Here is a 23,165-nt window from a genome sequence, read left to right as displayed (position 1 = left end):
TCTCCTTAATGAAACATCTAATGCATTACATTCTCATCCCCCCTTTAAATGCAATCTATATGTCACACTTAATTTTACATATCCTTTTAGGTCACACTTAGACTTTTACATGGTAAAATGCACAGCTATAATATAATTTACATATTTGATATTTGATAACGAATACATGAAAATTTCTGACCAAAAAAATTACTGAATTAACTAGAAACAATTTATAGATTTGATATTGTTTTCTGGGTGAATTAACACTATGAATACATTATTTAAGAAACGAAACCAGACATTTATAATTTTTTTAATAAATAAGTCAAAGGTTAAATTAAGATGATCTCTATATTTAATTTTAAAATCTTACATCTAATATTTTTAGTGCTGCTGTTTTATTCTGAGAGCTCAGAACATCATGTTTATGTTTTTCAAAGATACTGATTTTCTTTAAATAGCATAAAATCCATACATAATTTAACACATTGATATAAGAATTTTGATTTATTAATTGTACATTCAAGCAAAGTCTATATAATTATTGCTTTAATCTGTCTTTTCCCTTTGCCCTGTTTTGTTTCTTTCTCCTTTTCTTATTTTCCATTGCTTTTCTTCAAAGCTATATACATACAATAGTCCAGGTATTTCTGTTTTAAACCTTTAAAATAATGTTTGTTTTCAAAGAACAGCTGTAGGCACATCATATTTTCTAGGATTTAAAGCTTAAAAATTATTGAAGATTAAATTGTTCATCACATGTCACACGATTAATACCTTTTGTTTTAAAAATACTACCAAGATAAATAGAGTATTTTTAATTTTTCCCATAACAATGCTTATATAGTATAGATAACTCACTCTGTCATAATATATTTGTAAGAGAATTTTTAATGGATTATATAAGCCATACCATTAATACTTAAATATCATTATGTAAGAACAGTTTTAATACAGTACTTCTGAGTATACACCTTTGAGTTCATTGACCATTATATTTACAGCTGATGCAACATATCTTTGAAAATTGTATGCTTCGTACACGATTAGAAGACTAGTGGTTTTTGTAAGTTTATTACAATTTATATTATTCACTTATTATAGCATACATCGGCATGATATTACTTTAGGAGATATTAGGCAATTCAATGAAACTGCAATGTAATTTTGTTCTAATTACACTAAAAAAAGATAATCAAAGCTTTATTCTCAAATTGAAACTATTGAGTTAAAAACCAATATATGCTTTCCAACACTTTAGTAGAAAATTTTGCTTCAAAAAACTGCATATTTAACAATCTCTACCTACCCTCTATTGCCCTTTTTAAAGAAAGAGATTATTTGTGAATGTGTTTATAAACCATTATGCTATTTATCTAAAACAAAATTCCACATGCTTGTGAATAAGTAATTGTTTTTATGTTTAGACATTATTTAAACTCACAGTTGGCTAAGAGAACTATTTTAATTAATTTCTATTTCAAGAATAATACTTGCTATGACATTTCTAGTGTTTTCTCAAAATTCTTAAATTTATAAATAGACTACACACACATACCCATATATATGTGTGTGTATAGATGGATATATGAAATATTAAGAATAAAATTATCACTAATATTGTCAACTTCATAAGAATGTTAAATAATTGAGGCACAAAGAACACATCTCATGATTAAAAGAATTATACATCAGATCATTAGAAAAAAAATGTTACATAAGTTTGATCCAGAAAGCTTAGTTTATTTGATTAAAATCATTATCATTCAATCATAAGACTTTATTTACTTCTTTCTTTGTATTTATCTATTCGTAGTGCCAGAATACACACACAGACACCCACAAGCATATATACCTATATATGTGGATATACTATGTATTATTGGCTACTTTGTTGTATTTTTATTTCATTTCTATTATTTGACAAACTCACACCTAAATTTTGGGTATCTATACTCAATTCTTATACTATGCTACATGAGTTAATTGGCCGATAGTTTAACCCACAAACAAAATATGTTTCAAAGTGTGATCTAATATACATTTCCAGAACATTATAGAAATATATGTATATATTTCTATCTGTTGCTATTAAAATAAAAATGCATGTGGAAGAAAATTCCAGTTATTTTATCTTCTATTCATTGCAAATTAGTGTGTATTGTTTCATAAAGTAAATCTTTAGTGTTTGGTTTAAATGATTTGTGTGCAAAGGTTATGATTCCTTTAGAAATTTATTCCAAAAGTAAAAGCAATTGTGCTATTTTTTAAAGTGAAAAAGCACATCTCTGTAATACTTTATTTTCTTTTTATTTCTATTTCTCATGTCTATGTTTGACATTAGCACAATCTTAAATGTAATTTAAAATGGTATAACATAAAATGGTCAGAGAAAATATATATCTTTTAGAATACAATTCCTGATACATAATGCAATCATACATATTCTTTATTTCAGAATACTTTTTTCTTCTCTCATTCATTAAATTGATTCTATTTTGACTTTAAGAATATATTTTATCTGCAAAACCACAATATCAAAAACTTTCATGTCTTTAGAAGTCCAAATTTATATCTATGTACTTTAAAAACAAAATAATTCTTGAGATTAATATTAGCCTTTCTTTTAAGGGAGACATTCTTTTTGCCCTCACCTTCTGCCTTTTAACAATAATTTAGGTATCAAATCATTTTGCACTTTTTTTTTTTGAGACAGAGTGATTGACCTGTCTCTCTCCCGAGTATCTGGGAGTACAGGCGCCCACCACCACGCCTGGCTAATTTTGTATTTTCAGTAGAGATGGGGTTTCTCCATGTTGGTCAGGCTCGTCTCAAACTCCTGGCCTCAGGTGATCTGCCTGCCTCGGCCTCCCAAAGTGCTGGGATTACAGGTGTGAGCCACCGTGCCCGGCCCATTTTAGCACTTATTAAATAAATTATTTGACAGCCTTCATATTCATTAGAGTTGCTCCTAAGTCAAAGATACTGCTTAAGAAATTATCCACTGTGATTAAGATTTTACAAATTTAGAAATACATCTTTTCACAAATCAAGTCAAATGGAAAGTATTTTATCTCAGAAATAAATTCAGGCAATCAACATTGTAACAAAGGCCATTTGGCTCCCAATTTTATTGTGATAGGGCTGTATAGGTTACAATACACTGCATTTCCTCAATTGGGTATATAAAAACCCACCACTTATTAAGTTGTAGTATTAAGTTTTCATGTGAATTTATAAGCATGTCTTATACAACAGTGTAAAATTTTCCCGTGTTAAATTCAGATGCTCATAAAAAGCCAAGACTGCACAAAAACGTTCCATTAAAGTCATACAAATTTAGAGGATTATTTAGAACCTATTTTTTAAAAAGAAAATATTTTGACTATTGTTGCCATCTGACACATGCCAACCTTATGTTGAATAATATTTTCAGATAAACAGATCTATCTAATCCACCTTCCATATTTCTCCTTCCGTGCCTAAATTATTTCTCATAACATAATGCCCTCCAGGCTTATCTATGTTGCCTCAAATGACCATATTTTATTCTTTGTATGGCTAAATAGTATTCCATTGTGTATATATACCACATTTTCTTTATCTATTCATCTGTTGATGGTTATCATCAGCCAATTGCTCCCATAATAAATGAAATTAACACATGGAATCACATGGCTAATAAAAGATTCAAATAGAGACTTTCAAGCAACCATTCTATCAAGCAATCATTGTATTTTCAGAAACAAAACTCTTTAGACAATATCTAAGTCAAATTCAGTTTTGCCAAATCTTTCCAATAATATTTATCTTTCAGTTAAGCCCCAATTGAATGAGTCTCAAAGCTTATAATAACATAATTATTAATTTGGGGACATCATATTTTTTTCTAGTTTGAATTAAAGTCAGAAAAATCAATTGGGAAATTTTACTTTTGAGGATTTTTTAAATCTTCAAATTTCTACGACTTCAGAAAAATAGGAAAAATAAAATTATATGGGTAAGTATCCATTTGTCTACGTTGAAAACAGAAGAAATGGAAATGGCTGAATATTATCAAATTATTTTTATTTTCTAAGTTTTCCAATTCTAACATTAAAAAATAGAGCGTTCGATCTACAACAAGAGAAAATGTCTAATTTGTGGATCTCTATAGAAACTCACTCAGTATCTACAGGCCATAAGTCAATATAAAATTTTAATAAATAATTATTTTCAATAACACACTCTGACACACACACACGCGCGCACACACACACACATACACACACGCCAGATCACACTGTGGCATTCTTATTCAGTAATAATATTTTGTGAGTTGGGGATGGAGAGATGTAGGATTTTACTTTGAACTGTCAGAGACTATAGTTTTCCCTTGAGCAGATATTTTGAAACGAAAAGCTCTTTAGTTAGTTTTAATGGGTTGGGTTCCAAGTGTTTCCTCTCTTTCGCTCTAGTGTCTCACCATGCAGGCACACAGTTACAAGTTCACTTTGTTTTATAAATACCACAAAAAAAATGCCACATAAGAAAACTGCTTTGTCTGAGGGCTGTAGCCAGAACCTCACAACACTTGGCAGCATCACCAGGAATTTGCCCAAGTTAAACTATCTGCTTTAAAAAGTGTGTGTGTACACTTCTTAAATTATTAAAGCTTTAGAATGATTCTTGCTTTTCTTTTTTAAAAAGTTTTATTTTAGGTTCACGGGTACATATGCAGGTTTGTTATTTCTGGGTGATGAAATAATGTGTATACCAAACTCCCAGGTATTTCCTAGTTTGTAGGGTTTGCTTTCCCTAGGTTATGGTTTCCCTGGGGGTTTGGTGTACAGATTATTTCATTACCCAGGTAATGAGCATAGTATTTAATAGGTAGTTCTTTGATCCTCACTCTCCTCCCAACCTCCACCCTCAAGTAGGTCTGGTGTCTGTTTTTCTGTTCTTCGTATCCATAGGTACTCAGTGTTTAGATTCCAATTATAAGTGAAAATATGTGGTAATTGTTTTTCTGTTCCTGTGTTAGTTTACTTAGGATAAGGGACTCTAGCTCCATTCATGTTCGTGCAAAGGACATGATCTCGCACATTTTTATGGCTATGTAATATTCTATGGTATAGATGTAACACATTTTCTTTATCCAGACTACCCAATAGTGAGATTGCTAACAAGAGGTTGAATAGCAACTCTGTTTTATGTTCTTTCAGAAATTGCCAAACTACTTTCCAGAATAGTGATTTAAACTAATTTACATTCCTACCAGTAGTGTATAAGCATTCCCTTTTCTCCACAACCTTACCAGCATTTGTTATTTTTTTGACTTTTTAGTAATAACCATTCTGAGTGGCGTAATATGGTATCTCACTGTGGTTTTGAGTTGCCCTTCTCAAATAATTAGTGATACTGAGTATTTTCTCATCTGCTTGTTGACTGCATGTGTATCTTATTTTGAATATGCCTGTTCATGTCCTTTGCCCAATTTTCAATGGGATTGTTTTTGGCTTGTAAATTTAAGTTACTTATAGATGCTACATATTGCACTTTTGTTAGATGTACAGTTTGCAAATATTTTCTCTTATACTGTAGGTGGTCTGTTTATTCTTTCGATAGTTTCTTTTGCTGTGAAAAGCTTTTTAGTTTAATTAGGTTCCATTTGTCAATTATTTGTTCCTGATGCAATTACTCTCAGCATCTTTGTCATGATATAATTGCCCAGTTCTGTGTTCAGAATGTTATTTCCTAGGTTATGTTCCAGGGTTTTTATAGTTTTAGGTTTTACATTTAAGTCTTTAATTCACCTTGAGTTGCTTTTGTATATGGTGTAAGAAAGAGGTCCAGTTTCAATCTTCTGCATACAGCTAGCCAGTTATCTCATCATCTTTCATTGAATAGGAAGTCCATTACCATTGCTTGCTTTTGTTGACTTTGTCAAAGATCAGATGGTTGTAGGTGTGTGGTCTTATTTTCTGGGTTTTCTATTCTGCTCCATTGTTCAATATGTCTGCTCTGTACCAGTACCACGCTGTTTTGATTACTGTAAGCTTTTAGTATAGTTTGAAGTCAGGTAATGTGATGCCTCCAGCTTTGTTCTTTTAACTTAAAATTGCCTTGGCTCTTTGGGCTCGTTTTTAGCTCCATATAAATTTCAAAATAGTTTTTTTCTAGTTCTGTGAAGAATGTCATTAGTAGGTTGATAGGAATAGCACTGAATCTATAAATTGCTTTGGGAAATAATAACATTTTCACAATATTGATTCTTCCTGTCCATGAGCATGGAATGTTTTTCCATTTGTTTGTGTCACCTCTAATTTCTTTGAGTAGCATTTTGTAATTCTCATTGTGGAGATTTTTCACCTCATTGGTTTGCTGTATTCCTAGGTATTTTATTCTTTTTGTGACTTATGAATGGAATTGGATTCTTGATTGGCTCTCAGCTTGTATGATGTTGGTGTATAGAAATTTTATATGTTTTACATATTTATACTTAAATGATATATTTTATATATTTACATTTATATTAATTTTTGTACATTGATTTTGTATCCTGAATCTTTGCGGAAGTTTTTTTTTTTTTTTTCCACATCTAAGGAGCTTTGGGGCAGAGACTATGGGGCTTTCTAGGTATACAATCATATCATCAGCAAACAGGGATAGTTTGACTCCCTCTCTCTCTATTTAGATGTCTTTTACTTGTGTCTTTTGCCTGATTACTCTGTCCAGGACTTGCAGTACTAGTTGAATAGGAGTGTTGAGATAGCTCATCCTTGCCTTGTTCCAGTTTACAAAGGGAATATTTTCTGGTTTTGCCCATTCAGTATGATGTTGTCTGCGGGTTTGTCACAGACAGTTCTTATTATTTTGAAATATCTTCTTGCAGTGTCTAGTTTGTTGAGGGCTTTTAACATAAAGATATGTTGAATTTTATTGAAAGCCTTTTCTGCTTTCAATATCCAAGATGATTATGTGCTTTTCATTTTTAGTTCTGTTTATGTGATGCATCATATTTATCAATTTGCATATGTTGAACCAACCTTGCATCCCAGAGATAAAGCCAATTTGATTGTGGTGAATTTGCTTCTTAAGGTGCTTCTGGACTCGGTTTCCTACTGCTTTGTTGAGGAAGTTTGCATCTGTGTTCATCAAGGATATTGGAATGAAGTACGTTGTTGTTGTTGTGTCTTTGCTAGGTTTAGGTATCAAGGTGATGCTGGCCTCATAGAAAAAGTTAGAAAAGAGTTCCTCCTCTCAATTTTTAAAAATAGATTTATTAGGAGTGGTACTGACACTCCTTTATACATCTGGTAGAATTCGGCAGTGAATTCACCTGGTCCTGGGCTATCTTGGTTGGCAGGCTTCTTAACTGATGTGATTTTGGAACTTGTTACTGGCCTGTTCAGGGATTCAATTTCTTCTTGATTCAGTTTTGGGAAATTGCATGTGTCCAGAAATGTATGCATTTCTTCTAGATTTTCTAGTTTGTGTGCATATGGTTGTTCATAATAGTCTCTGATTTTTTTTTTTTCTATTTCTCTGGGGTCAGTGGAAATGTCCCCTTTGTCTTTTCTAATTGTGTTTATTTGAATCCTCTCTGTTTTTTTCTATATTAGTCTAGTATTGGTCTGTCTATTTAAACTTTTTTTCAAAAAAAAAAAAACAACTCCTGGATTTTTTGATCTTTTGTATGGTTTTTCTCACTTCAATTTCCTTCAGTTCAGATCTGATTTTGACTATTTCTTGTCTTCTGCTAGCTTTGGCTTTCGTTTGCTCTTGTTTCTATAATTCCTCTAGTTGTAATGTTAGATTATTAATTTAAGATCTTTCTAACTTTTTGATATGGACATTTAATGCTATAACCATCCCAGTTAACACTGCTTTAGCTGTGTCCCAGAGATTCTGGTATGTTATATCTTTGTTCTCATAAACTTCAAATAAAGTCTTGATTTCTGTCTTAATTTTACTATTTACCTAAAGGTCATTTAGAAGCTGGTTGTTTAATTTCCATGTAATTATATGGTTATGAGTGGTTTTGTGTCCAGAATTGGTGGGTTCTTGGTCTCACTGACTTCAAGAATGAGCCGTGGACCCTCGCAGTGAGTGTTACAGTTCTCAAAGGCGGTGTGTCTGGAGTTTGTTCCTTCTGATGTTCACATGCGTTCGGAGTTTCTTCCTTCTGGTGGGTTCGTGGTCTCGCTTGCTCAGGAGTGAAGCTGCAGACTTTTGTGGTAAGTGTTACAGCTCTTAAGGCGGCGCGTCTGGAATTGTTCGTTCCTCCTGGTGGGTTCGTGGTCTTGCTGGCTTCAGGAGTGAAGCTGCAGACCTTCATGGTGAGTGTTGCAGCTCATAAAGGCAGTGTGGACCCAAAGAGTGAGCAGCAGCAAGATTTATTGCAAAGAGCAAAAGAACAAAGCTTCCACAGTGTGGAAGGGGACCCGAGCAGGTTGCCAATGCTGGCTCGTGCAGCCTGCTTTTATTCCCTTATCTATCTGGCCCCACCCACATCCTGCTGATTGGTAGAGCCGAGTGGTCTGTTTTGACAGGGCACTGATTGGTGCGTTTACAATCCCTGAGCTAGACAACAAGGTTCTCCATGTCCCCACCAGATTAGCTAGATACAGAGTGTCCACACAAAGGTTCTCCAAGTCCCCACCAGAGTAGCTAGATACAGAGTGTCGATTGGTGCATTCACAAACCCTGAGCTAGACACAGGGTGCTGATTGGTGTGTTTACAAACCTTGAGCTAGATACAGAGTGCCGATTGGTGTATTTACAATCCCTGAGCTAGACATAAAGGTTCTCCACGTCCCCACCAGACTCAGGAGCCCAGCTGGCTTCACCCAGTGGATCCCGCACTGGGGCTGCAGGTGGAGCTGCCTGCCAGTCCGGCACAGTGCGCCGGCACTCCTCAGCCCTTGGGTGGTCCATGGGACTGAGCGCTGTGGAGCAGGGGGAGGCTCAGGCCGCACAGGAGCCCATGGAGTGGGGGAGGCTCAGGCATGGCGGGCTGCGGTCCCGAGCCCTGCCCCACGGGGAGGCAGCTAAGGCCCGGCAAGAAGTCGAGTACAGCAGCTGCTGGCCCAGGTGCTAAGCCCCTCACTGCCCGGGACCGGTGGGGCAGCCGGCTGCTCCAAGTGCAGGGTCCGCCGAGCCCACGCCCACCAGAAACTCACGCTGTCCCGCAAGCACAGCAGGCGCAGCCCCGGTTCCCGCTTGCGCCTCTCCCTCCACACCTCCTTGCAAGCTGAGGGAGCCGGCTCCGGCCTTGGCCAGCCCAGAAAGGGGCGCTCCCACAGTGCAGCAGTGGGCTGAAGGGCTCCTCAAGTACCGCCAAAGTGGGAGCCCAGGCAGAGGAGGTGCCAAGAGCGAGCGAGGGCTGTGAGGACTGCCAGCACGCTGTCACCTCTCAATTTCCTTAAGAATCATTTTTATTTTTATTGTCATGTGGTCTGTGACTGTGGTTGGTATAATTTCAGATTTTTTGAATTTGCTGAGGATTGTTTTATGTCTGATTGTATGGTCAATTTAAGGTATATGCCATGTGCAAATAAAAGGTACGTATATTCTTCTGGTTTTGGGTGGAGCATTCTGTATGTATCTATTAGGTTCTTTTGGTCAAGTGTTGAGTTCAGGTCCTAAATACCTTAATTAGTTTTCTGCCTCAGTGACCTTTCTGATACTGCCAGTGAAGCATTGAAGTCTCCTATCATTATTGTGTGCTTGCCTAAGTCTCTTTGTAAGTGTCTAAGAACTTGCTTTATGAATATGGTGCTCCCGTTTGGGGTGCATACATATTAAAGATTAGTTAGGTCTCCTTGTGGAATTGCATCTTTTACCATTATGCAATGCCCTTCTTTGTCTTTTTTAATCTTTGCTGGTTTAAAGTCCACTTTGTCTTAAATTAGAACAGCAACCCCTTCTTTTCTTCTGTTTTCTGTTTGCTTGGTAGATTTTTCTCCACCCCTTTACTTTGAGCCTCTTCGTGTCACTGCATGGGAGATGGGTCTCTTGAATACAGCATACCATTCGGTCATGCTTCATTATCCAATTTGCCACTCTGCCTTTTAATTGGGGGACTTCCACCTATTTATATTCAAAGTTAATGTTGATATGTGCAAATGAGTTCCTGTCATCATGTTATTAGCTGGTTATTATGCAGACTTGTTTTGTTGGTTGCTTTATAGTGTCACTGGTCTATGTACGTAAGTGTGTTTCTGTAGCAGCTGGTAATGTTTAGCACTCCCTTTGGGATCTCTTGTAAGGCAAGCCTTATTGTAAGAAAATCCCTTGGCATTTGCTGGTCTGAAAATAATCTTATTTCTCTTCCAATTATGAACTTTATTTGGGTTGGATATGTAATTCTTTTTTGGAAATGCTTTCATTTAGGGAATGCTGACCATAGGTCTCCTTTCTCTTCTGGCTTGTAAGATTTCTGTGGAAAGTACTTCTGTTAGTCTGATGGGCTCCTTTTTGTAGAAGATCTGCTCACCAGCTGCCTTTAACATTTTTTTTCTTTCATTTTATCCCTGGAGTATCTGAGGACTATGTGTCTTGGGGATGATCTTCTTTGGTAGTATTTCACCAAGGTTCTCTGAATTTTCTAAATTTGAATGTTTCCCTCTCTAGTGGAGTTGGGGAAAATTTCATGAACAATATCCTAAAACATGCCTTCTAAGTTGTTTGATTTCTCTTCCTTTCAAGGATGCAAAGGAGTCACAGATTTGGTCTCTTTTCATCTCCAATATTTCTCTAAGGTTGTGTTCTTTCTTTTTGTTATTTTTTCATAATTTTTGTATGACTGCTTTATTTCAGAAAGCAGGTCTTTGAGCTCTGAGATTCTTATCTCAGCTTGGTTGATTCTACTGTTAATACTTAGGATTGTATTCTGAAATTCTTTAAGTGAGTTTTTCAGCTTTATCAGCTGAGTTTGGTTCTTTCTTAAGATGCCTATATTGTATTTCATTTCCTGTATCATTTTATTGTGTTCCTTAAAATCCTAGTGTAACGCCAAAGGTTCTTGCGTTAGCCATGCCAAAGATTTGGTGTGGCAGCAGCCCGCAGTGAGAGACAGAGATCAGACTGAGAGAAAAAAAGCTGTAGGCTTTATTGAGTAGAGTGACAGTACACAGCTTCCACAGCATGGAAGGGGTCCCGAGCAGGTAGTCAGTGTTAGATTTTTTGATCACCTTTTAAACTCTTTAAGGCGAGAAATATGTGTGGGGGGAAGATGCTACCAGAGCGAGAAAAAAAGACAATTAACATGTCTCAGATCTTGAGGAAAACCGGAATTGTAACTTCAGTTTTGTCTACTTTATAACCTTGTAGCGGCATGGCAAAGGAGACAGGATCTCACAGGATTTTACAAATTGTGTTTATAAGGAATCAGAATTGGGAGCATAGATAAGGTCTGCTGGTCACAGAAAAATGGACTTTTAACATTCCTTTTAGTTTTAGGGGAGGGGGAAGGGAGAGAAGGAGTGAGGACACAGGGATTCTTACAGCAAAAGTTTTGCTGTTTATAGCTTTCTTGGGGAAGAAAACACATGCACAAATCCTGGTGTTAGGAATATTTTAAGCATATATCTTCAATATTATTCATCCAGGACCAAAGTAAGTCCTGATGTAAGAAATGAGTGAGTTTCACAACTTTCTGAGCCCCTACTCAACCCAGGAAGCCCAGCTGGAACCTCCTCTCAGTTCCCCCTCTAGATTGGACACCCCAACTCCTGTTGGGAACTGGGCGGTGGTCGTTCTGGCTACTTTCTGCTGATTAGGGGCGAAGAAGGGGCCCTGCAGTTGTGGTGTCCTCCAGAGGGGAACTTTTTAGCCTAGTGAGGGACCAGCAGGTCGATCCAGGGGTCCTCGGTAGAAGCCGTGAGTTGAGCTCATTTGAGATTCCATTTGTAAGACCTCTTGTAGCTTGATGGCCTCGATCCTGGAGGAAACAAATTTGACAAGGAGGTTAAAAATGCAAGGCCCCAAAGCAAGTAATAATAGGATTGCTCTTGCAGGGCCTAGAAAGGAGAGGAGCCAAGGTATCCATTAGTTAAACATATTCCCGGGCCCTGAGTGTTCAAGCTCCTTTTTTTTACCTTTTATTTATTTGTTTATTTTTGTCTTTTTAGTAATGATTTCTGACTGGTTAACGAAATAGCAACATTCTTCTTCTAAGAAGAGGCAGGTTCCTCCTCTTTCAGCTGTTAATAATTCTAGGGCTCTTTGGTTTCGAAGGACTACTGTAGCTAGAGAATTAAGCTGGCTTTGTAGGGTCACTAGGGAGTTGGCAACTGATTCCATGTCATCATTTAATTCTCATGATAATTTATAATAGAACTGGGTGGAGGAAGTTGTGCCTCCAATTCCAATCCCAAGCCCGTCGAGTATTCCGGCTCCTACAGTAAAAGGGACAATAAGGGCTCACATGTGGCGAGATTGGGGTATAAGGAGACTTTGCAACTCTTCTTCAGTATATATGGACATGGGAGGTGCTAGAAAGGAAAGAAAGCATTGTTCTTTCAGAGTGCCATTTAGGCATGGATAGGCTGTGTTATCACAGATGAAAAAAATGCCTGAAGTTGGACAGGTGAAACCTGAGGTCTTGCATTAGTCTCCACTGAACATTTGTTTTTTGTATTCCTAGGATTGGGGTGTTGTAAGGACTGCTACATTTTTTTTAGTAAACCTTGAGCTTTTAAATATTTAACAATATTCTGTAATCCTTTGAGAGTTTCAGGCCTTAAGGGATATTGCCTTTGATAAGGAAAAGTGGTGGGGTCTTTTAGCCTGATTTGGAGTGGATGGGCATTCTTTGCCCTTCCAAATTGTCCTTTTAAGGCCCAGACTTCAAAGTTGATTCCTTTTTCAAGTAGGGGCCAACAAATGGGTAATTTGTTCTCCATATTCATGTAGATAATGGCCCCAGCTTTGTCTAATATGTCCTTCCCTAATAAGGGTGTGGGACTTTCGGGCATCACAAGAAAGGCACGTGAAAAGAGCACAGTCTCCCAATTGCAGCTCAGTAAGTGAGAGAAATACCTGGTTACAGGCTGTCGTAAGATTCCTCGGATAGTAACAGACTTTGAGGACAATTACCCAGGGCAGGAGACTAAAACTGAGAAGGCCACGCCAGTATCCAGGAGGAAACCCACTTCCTAGCCCTCAACAGTCAAACTTACCCTGGGCTCTGTGAGGGTGATGGCATGAGCTGGCGCTTGCCCTGGGCACCCTCGGTCCTGTTGCTGAATTATCTGGTTGGGTGCTTCTGGCCTAGAGGGCCTTCGTCCTCTGGGGCAGTGCACCTTCCAGTGATTGCCTTGGCATATTGGACATGGACAAGGGGGTAGTTTGTTTTTTGTTGGACAGTCTTTTTTCAAGTGTCCTTGTAAACTTGACTGATAACAAGCCCTACTAGGCAATTGGCCTGCTCCTCTCTTGGTTCCCTCTGAGCCACCAAGGTCTGCCTCTCTGAGGGCCATGACTAAGGCTGCAGCCTTTCTCTTATCTTGCTTTTCCCTTTTGGCCTGTTCCTCTTGGTCCCTGTTATAGAATACCGAGGTTGCCAGCTTTAATAATGTGTCCAAATTTTGTTCTGGGCCTAACGCAGACTTTTGGAGTTTTCTCCTAATGTCAGCTGCTGATTAGGTGATAAATTTATCCTTTAAAATAAGTTGGCCTTCTACGGAATCTGGAGTTAGTGAGGTGTGCTTTCTTAGGGCCTTCGTTAGCCTTTCTAGAAAAGCGGAGGGGTTTTCCTCTTTTCCCTGTGTAATTGTGGATAGCATTGAGTAATTCATAGGCTTTTTCCTAGTCTTCCTCAACCCTTCTAAAATGCAAGTTAGCAAATGCTTGTGGCTCCAGTTTCCATGATCTGAGTCAGAATCCCAGTGAGGGTCTACAGTGGGGACTGCCTGTTGCCTGTGGAGAATTTTTCCCTCTCCTTCCAGGGTCATTCCATCATTTACCTGGCTAAGGTACCACAGATCCCCAAATTGCTGGACTGCTGCTAAAGCTGATTCTTTTTCAGTAGGACTTAAGGTCTGACCAAGAAGCAACATGGTATCTCTCCATGTTAGATCAAAGGACTGCCCCAATCCTTGCAGGACATCTATATAGTTATCAGGATCATCCGAGAATTCCCCTAAATCTGCCTTTATTTGTTTTAAATCTGAGAGTGAGAAGGGGGCATGCACGTGAGTGGGCCCAAATTCTCCTCCTACTGCTTCTAAGGGACATAGTTTGGGTGCCTGGCTCATGGTGCTTACATTCTCTTTCCAGTGTGCCTTTAACACTTCAGTGGGGCCGGATGGAGGAGAGTCAGTGGGGGTGGAGAGTGGGGCTGCTGGAAGAGGCCCTGAGTATGGAGGCAATTGTGGGCCTCTGTCATTTGGGCAAAGCTTGCAGGCTTGGCACAGGGCAGTATTGTCACGAAGGGAAAGAAAGCTGTACATAAGGGACTTCACTCCATTTACCTTCCTGTTTACAGAAACGATCTAGTTGTAGAAGGGTGTTATAATTAATACTTCCCTCAGGGGGCCAAGTTTCTCCATTTTGTAAGGAATACTGTGGCCAGGCACTGGTACAGAAGAAAAGCAGCCCCTTCTTTTTTAAGGTTTCAGAGTTGAATTTGTCCCAGTTATTCAGGATACATCTTAAGGGAGTGTCCGGTTTTGAAGTTGTGGTGCCCATCTGGACTTTTAAACAAACGGATGTCCGCACTCTTGGTTATTCCTGGGACTCATTGTCCCTTAGGGCGTCCCCCAAGGGTCAGGTCCAGTTGTGCTCAAAGCTCACGGCTGCTTTTTCTGAGCCCTCCATCTACCTGATTTAACCATGCTTACCACTGGGATGGAAACTTCCCTTGCTCCTGCCATGCGCCCATTGACCACTAAATGGGGCACAAGGACTGTTGGATATATTTTGGTCCTTCTGCCAATGCATCCTACCTGTTCCAGGGTGGCAAGTCCTGGGTCTAGTGCACCACTGACGTTTGGATGCTAAGGCCCCATTTACATGGGCCTGGCCATAAAATTGTCCTTCAAGGAGGAATCTCTGAATTAGCGACAGAAGGCTTAATAAGCTTAAAGGGAGTGGTGGATGTCCTCTAGGCCAGGGTAGACAGAACAGCTGCTGTACTGTAGCCTTCTGTTCCCACTTGCCATCAAAGGAGTAAGCCCCTCTCTTAAGGTGGTATCAGTATCCTCTGTCCCAACTGACTATATTTTCTTCCTTCCAATAACAAACATTGAATGGTTCAAATAGCAATTCAACAGCTCTACGAGCTGTACCCATGCACCACAGATTGTACTTGAGAGGCCCCAAGGAGCCCTAAGGCTTCTACTGTCCACATGAAAATTACAGACCTGGCTTTAAATTGTCCTGATGTAGGGGACCACACACTATGGTGGGGAAACTGGCCCTTCAAAATAGCCATCGAATGGCAACACCTGCCTAAACCCTGGAGGGCACCATGAACAGGGATCTTCTGGGCACCACCCCAAGAATTTAAGACTTCTAACCAGGGAATCTTGATCCTGCCTAGTGGGAATAACCTCGCTTGCGACATGAGGAAAGAAGTCTAGCCGGTGGACATTAGGACCCAGGAGGCAGGGGTCAGAAGATGTGGCGGTCTCACGCTCAGTAACCCCTGCAGGGGGAGCCTCTGTCAGGGCCATGGTCTCTACCAGGAAATCTGGGAGACTAGAATGGCCCCTAACTCCTGGGTGTACTTTGGGACCACCATGGAAAGTGAAAGAGTAGGAACTGGGTCCAGACTAACCAACATTCCCAGCCCCAGAGGGTCAAGGGGTTGTTAGAGAGCCCTTTTCCAGACAGCCTGACAGCCATGTCTTTAGTCCTGTGATGACACTAATCACCTTTAAGTAGCTGACAGGTGCCTGGTTTAGCTTTGGAATTCTAAGAAAGGACAGGACAGAATAGCAAGCGAAAGAGGTCCAGTCGTACTCACTACGTGATGGTCCAGATGCCTTTCCTGGAGATCCTCCTGGCAGGCTTGCCAAAATGTAATGCCAAAGGTTCTTGCCTTAGCCATGCCAAAGATTTGGTGGGGTGGCAGCCCGCCGTGAGAGAGAGACACGGATCAGACTGAGAGAAAAAAAAAAAAAACTGTAGGCTTCATTGAGTAGAGTGACAGTACAAAGCTTCCACAATGTGGAAGAGATCCTGAGCAGGTAGCCAGTGTTAGATTTTTTTGATCACCTTTTAAACTCTTTAAGGTGGGAAATACGTGCGGTGGGAAGATGTTACCAGAGTGAGAAACAAAGACAATTAACATGTCTCAGATCTTGAGGAAAACCGGAATTGAACTTAAGTTTTATCTACTTTATAACCTTGTAGTGGCATGGCAAATGAGACAGGATCTCACATGATTTTACGTAGAGTGTTTACGAGGAATCGGAATTGGGGGCATAGATGAGGTCTGCTGGTCACAGAAAAATGGGCATTTAACATTCCTTTTAGTTTTAGGGGAGGGGAAGGGAGAGAGGGAGCGAGGACACAGGGAAGCTTACAGCAGAAGTTTGTTTATCATTTTCTTGGGGAAAAAAACACATGCACAAATTCTGATGTTAGGAATATTTTAAACATATATCTTTAATATTATTCATCTAGGACCAAAGTAAGTCCTGATGCAGGAAATGAGTGAGTTTCACAGCTTTCTGAGCCCCTACTCGACTCGAAGCCCAGCTGGAACCTCCTCTCACTAGGATTGGATTCTGACTCTCTCCTGAATGTTGATCATCTTCATTCCTATCTGTAATCCGAATTCTACTTCTATCATTTCAGCCATTTCAGTCTGGCTAAGTGCCATTTCTGTGGGATTAATGTGGTTGTTTGGAGGTAAGAAAATACCCTTCTATACTCCTCAATCTACAGGATATAAGTGGCAGCTTATTCAATTTAACCTAACCCCAACGTTTAACTAGTTGTTCTATGTATAAAGCAGGTATGAATGTTAAAATATAATTTAATTAATGCTATGAATATATATATATATATTTATACTGACTCACAGTTACGGTGGGGTTAATTACAAAAAGTAAACTACAATTTGGAAACATGAGGCTGGTGTACAGATGAAGAAAAAAGTGTTAAAGTGGGCACATAAAGCTCATCCACATATATATTCAAATATAGTAAAAAATCTATAGGTAAGTATACAAAGGCAGAGTCAACTCACTGATGCTCTTTGTGGTCATAGAAGATGGTCACATTTAGTAGGGTCATGCCAGTAATAAATTTAGAAGTTGAAGAAGTTATCAATAATGGAAGAATTGTTAATAGAAAGAGAGATGTAGAAGAGAGAAATAGTATTTACAACAGTGGGAAGAACTACAGAGCAAAACCTGAAATGAATTGAATACAAGAAACAGCCATCAGTTGGGGTTCAGAGAAGAGGCATAATCTCATATTTTAGATGAGTCAGTGTGTCAGGGTGTCTATAGTAAAATGTTTATCATGGAGGGTACTGAAAGCCCTTTTGGTTACACAGTAGAGGTTCAATTATGAAAAAAGAAAATGGGAAAAAAAAAGAAACTAACTGGGGAAAAATTTCCAGGTTACTAAGATTTGTATGGTAACATTAACGTTATAGACGAGATTATACAAATACAGACTGATGGGAAATGGCAATATTTGTTGAGTAATTTGATGTGAATAATAATGATAAAAGAGACACTATAATAAGAATGACTTAAATCTTTGCTTTGATCACTTGGGTAGAAAATGTTACATATAAATTAAGATGAGAAAGACTGGACAACACAGTTGTTTATGAAAGAATATTTCAAAGTAAGAACTCTATTTTGATTATATTAAATATGAGATGTCATATTAAAAGTTAGATACCCAGTAGTTTATCATATGAGATTCAAGCTCAAGGGAGCTATTGAGACTAGAAAAGTACATGGAATAATTTTGGAGGTGGTATGTAAAGTCAGGGGCTTGAGTAAAATCAACAGTGAGTAAAGAGAATAAAGAAATAAAGTAAATAAAGAAAGGTTGATAGTAGCCATGGTTTCAAGCATACACTGGGGAACATGGAATGTATTCAAGGAGGGATTACTATATTTTACTTTATAGAAGAGAAAAATGAACTACAAAGATTAATAGGGAGAACCATGAAAGTGTAAAGTCACTAAAACTATAAAAAATGACAAGAAGCAGAGAAAACAATTAGATTCAATGAAATGAAAATGTTAGCTATATGGTGATATGGTCACATTAATAGGAGGGCTTATATTAATAGTCCAAATTTTAAGTCTGTGAGCTAGAGTAGGCTCAAGCTACAATTTTATGTAATTATGAGGAGTAACAAGGAGTTACATACAGATAGCAGAAGAAAGTACTGTGACTAACCTAAATATATAGCATAATTTTAAAAGAGTGAAGTACATTAAGAAATAAGAAAAACAAATGTTTGGATAGCAGATATAGAAAATCTGAAGGATATTTATTGAAGCAAGTAGGAATGATTAAAAAAGAAACTTCAATTGATTAGTATATCGATTAGGGAGAAATCTCCAAGGATTAGTAAATTCGATAGGGTGAAAGAAGTATTCAATGAGGAGATTTTAAAAAACGTAGTAAATGCACATGTACAGTTGCAGTGAAAGGACTTAAGAAGACAGGCAAAAGAAGGACTGCATAAGATTGAGATGTGTAAATGAATATGAGAATAAAAGACTCAAAGATAATGGCTGAGGTTACCTATGGTGACAGAGGAAAATACATGTCAGGTAGGATATAATTACAACTCATATTTTGATCATGGCACATTTGCCAATAGTTCAAACAAGTCTTAATTATACTATATCTTCATTACATATTAACTTTTCTCTTATAGTATATTATTTCTTCATTGTAGATTAACTTTCCTCTCACTTCTTTGACACAAAGCCATCATGACTATCACAGTATCTAAGATGGAATGTTAAATACAGTCTTTTAAATTGGAAGAAAAAAACCCAGCTACAACTAATCAAATTGCTGCAACTCATAAAACAACCTTGCATAAATAATGCTGTAATCCTGTTAAATTTCCTTGTTTTCTGTCCGTACAGGCAAGACCCTTATCTTTCCAGCTTTGAAGCACTAACTCCATTTCTTTGAAGTCTGTGTTACCTAAATGACCATTTTCATCTTTGCACTTAAATAAACACTTTTCCAATAGATTTTTATCCTGTTATTTCAGCTTGACAGTAATTTAAAAACTTAACTAACTTAAAAACACATGTTAGAAGATCTAGGTGATTCATACATAACTAATCTGTTAGCCCAAACAAATACCTCCACTTAAAAAAAATTAGTATTTAGCCTCATGAAATTCACAATACGTAAGAAACCAATTAAAACTCATTAGATATGTAAAAATGTAAAATATAACCCACAAAACAGTAGAACAAATAATAGAGTTTTTAAAAAATCTACAATTATAAAATAGGCCAACAAGGACTTTATAACAAATGCTGTGTCATCTCACTTACATTGTAAACCTTTAAAAAAATTTAAAAAATTTGAACTCATAGCAACAAAGAGTATAATGGTGATTACCAGGGATGAGGATATGGGGGCAAAAGGGAGACATTGGACAAAGGATAGAAACCTTTAGTTATAAGATGAATAAGTATTGGAAACCTAATGCAGTGCGTGGTGATTATAAGTAATAATAATGTATTTTACACTTGATAATTGCTAAGAGAGAAGATCTCAAAAAGATCTCATCACACACAAAAATATGTAACTATGTGAGGTGACGTATAAATTAATTGGCTTAATTATGGTAATCATTTTACAGTTTAGAAATATATCAAAATATCATGTACATTATATATATATGCAACTTTTATCAATAATATAATAAAAATTGATAAAAACAAAAAGACAACAAAACAAAACAGAAGAAAAAACATAAAAAACTGTGACAAGTACAAAAAGTTCTCAAGGATTACAGGAAAACATGAACATAAGAAGACGAGAGATGGATGGTAAGAATTGGGATCAAGTAAAAATATAGCAATGAAACAATATCTGAAATACAAATTGCACTTAATCAGATTAATAGCAGATAAAAAACTTCACAATAATAGATGAGTGAACTGGAATTCATGATAGGAAATGATTTAAAAAAAAAGAAAGGAAGAAACAGAGAGATAATGGTTAAAAAATAAATGAATTGACCGGGTGCAGTAGCTCATGCCTGTAATCCTAACACTTTGGGAGGTCGAGGCGGGCGAATCACCTGAGGTCAGGAGTTTGAGACCAGCCTGGCCAGCATATCAAAACCCTGACTCTACTAAAAATACAAAAATTTGTGGGGCATGTTGGTGCATGCCTGTAATCCCAGCTGCTCGAGAGGCTCAGGCAGGAGAATCACTTGAACCCAGGAGGCAGAAGTTGCAGTGAGCCAAGATTGCATCATTGCACTCCAGCCTGGGGGACAGAGCAAGACTCTGTCTCAAAAATATAAATAAATAAATAAAAATAAAAATAAAAGAAAAATACATAAACAGAGTCTCAGAAACCTAAGGGACAATACAAAGAGACCTAAGGCTTTTTGTTTTATAATCAAGTCCTATAAATAGAAGAGTAAAAGGGGAGACTAAAAATAAGTCTGAATTAATAATCATAAATGTTTTCAAATTATATTAAAATATAAACACACAGATATTAATAGCTTAGTAAACCTCAAATAGGATGAAAATTAAGAAAATTTTACCAGGGCATATAATAAGTTGCCAAAAATCAGGGAAGGTTACAAATCTTAAGAGAAGCAAGTAAAAAAAAAGCATATTACAGAGAGAATGACAGAATACAGATAACTGCAGACTTACCTTAGAAAATGCAAGCCAGAAGAAATTAGGAAGATCTTTAAAGTATTGGGGGCAAGGAGATTATCAACCCATCATTCTATATCCTACAAAAATATATTTAGAAAATAATGAAAAGGTGTCTGCTTCTGCCCATGAAATATTTAGTTTTATGTCAACCATGTTCTTGCCATAAGTAACTAGAAAATTGGACAGAATATGTAAGACAACTATTTAGGCATTGGACCAAAGGCTGCACAGCATTACAATCCCTGAGAAAATGGAACCAAATGAAGTTAGCTCTGTAATTGCTCCATCTAACTCTTCAGAAATTATTGCCAGTCCATACCATAGGGAAGTAGAATTCCAACAGAGTTTAGCAATGCAGTAAATGAAGGAGACAGAGATGGGAGTACAGGAAATTGAATTGGTTAGAATTATCAGGGCATAGAAACAGAGAAAAAGCAGCTGCAGAGAAGAAGAGAGAAAGAGAAAAGCCAGAATGGAAAGATTTATGTGGTGGCAATAGTATAAGAGAGAAGATGTTAGAGATATTTACTGATGGAAAACTAGCAATATCCATTGAATAATTTGATATGAATAATAATGAGAAAGGGAAAAAGAAAGGAGGGCTCATAAAACAGTGGTTTGAGGAACTGATTAGATAATGTTACAAATACTTAATATTTGAAATTAAGTATTTTTGAAAAAGAGTGTGTACTAGCAACTGTATTCGGGTCGTATTATCATTGAGATGTCTATTAGACATCTAGGACGTAGTATAGTTTTGTAGTTTATTGATATGGTTTGGCTCTGTGTCTCCACCCAAATTTCATCTTGAATTGTAATAATCCCAACGTGTCATGGGAGAGACCGAGTATGAAGTAATTGAATCATGGCAGCAGGTTTTTCCCATTCTGTTCTTGTGGTAGTGAATAAGTCTCACAAGATCTGATGGTTTTATAAAGGGGAGTTGCCCTGCACATGCCCTTTTGCCTGCTGTCATGTAAGATGTGCCTTTGCTCCTCCTTCACCTTCTGCCATGATTGTGAAGACTCCCCAGCTATGTGAAACTATGAGTCTATTAATCCTCTTTTTCTTTATGAATTATTCAGCCTCAGGTATACCTTCATTAGCAGTGTGAGAACAGACTAATACAATTGTAACATGATAATTATCAAATATTAAATATTGGAACTTATTAGAGACCCAAGAGATATGAGATGGGAAATAAGGAGCGATTACAAAGATACTATGAAAAAGAATTATAACCTGAATAAAAATGAATTCATTAAAGATATGAAAATCAAAGCCCTCTCATTAATAACAGTAATCTGAAGAGACTTATATCTCGTAGAAATGGAAATCATAGTGAAACCTTACACAATAGTGTTGGCATCAAATTGCTTCAAAAAGACATTCTACAAAACATTTTAAAAAGAAATAATACCAATTATATCTAAAATATTCCACTAAATAGAAGAGGAGTAAACATTTTCCACTTCCTTTTGAGGCCAGTATTAGCCTAATGTCACAATCAGAAAACAACACTGCAAGAATTGTTTTAACAAAATAAAATCTAAAGACAAATAGCCCTCATGAACACAACTGCAAGATCCAAAAAATTTTAATAAATGAAGTCCAGCAATATACATAACTGATAAGGCATCAGGATCAGGTAAAGATTTTTCCAGCAATACAGGTTTGATTTCATATTTTAAAAATTAATGAGTGTAACTTACTATTTTATCACATTAAAATGGAATAAATTATATGGTCATAAAGTTGAAATTGACATGGAGTTGGAGTTAATGTTGTTTTTTCCACAGCCTTGTCTCTGAAACTTTAAAGTAATTTAAAATTTTCCAATAATTAAGTAAAATTCTATAACCTTAAACAGTGTTTTCCTGTTTTGCCCTGGGAAAGAAATGATTCATGGTTGGAACCCACCAGAAAACTGTTGAAAATGATCCCCTAACAAAAAATAATGACAACAACAATAAGAAGAATAAATTTAAAACTCCAGTATTCACTTGGACATTGGCCACTTCCTTTATGAAACAGAGTTGGGAGTAATCAGACTCGATAGCATAATCTGAATTGGACACTGTCAAGATCCTGAAGAGCTTTATTCAATAGTAATGTTCAAGTTGTCACAAAGAACACTTGGTTCATAAGGATAATAGTATATTCCTGTAATAGGCATAGATATAGCATTTACTGAGGTCCTAGTGCTAGCAGAGGAGTGTGGTCCGAAGAAGTGAAATAACAAATCATTTACTACTTTGTAAATTGGCATTACCTAATCCAGAGAAACATACATCACAAGTAGGCTTACTTTCAATGAACCTGGCCGCTGAGAGAGCACCA

The sequence above is a fragment of the Pan troglodytes genome, chromosome 2 (genome assembly GCF_028858775.2).
Source record: "Pan troglodytes isolate AG18354 chromosome 2, NHGRI_mPanTro3-v2.0_pri, whole genome shotgun sequence".
NCBI classification, from domain to species: domain Eukaryota; kingdom Metazoa; phylum Chordata; class Mammalia; order Primates; family Hominidae; genus Pan; species Pan troglodytes.
This window is presented reverse-complemented; position numbering follows the sequence as displayed.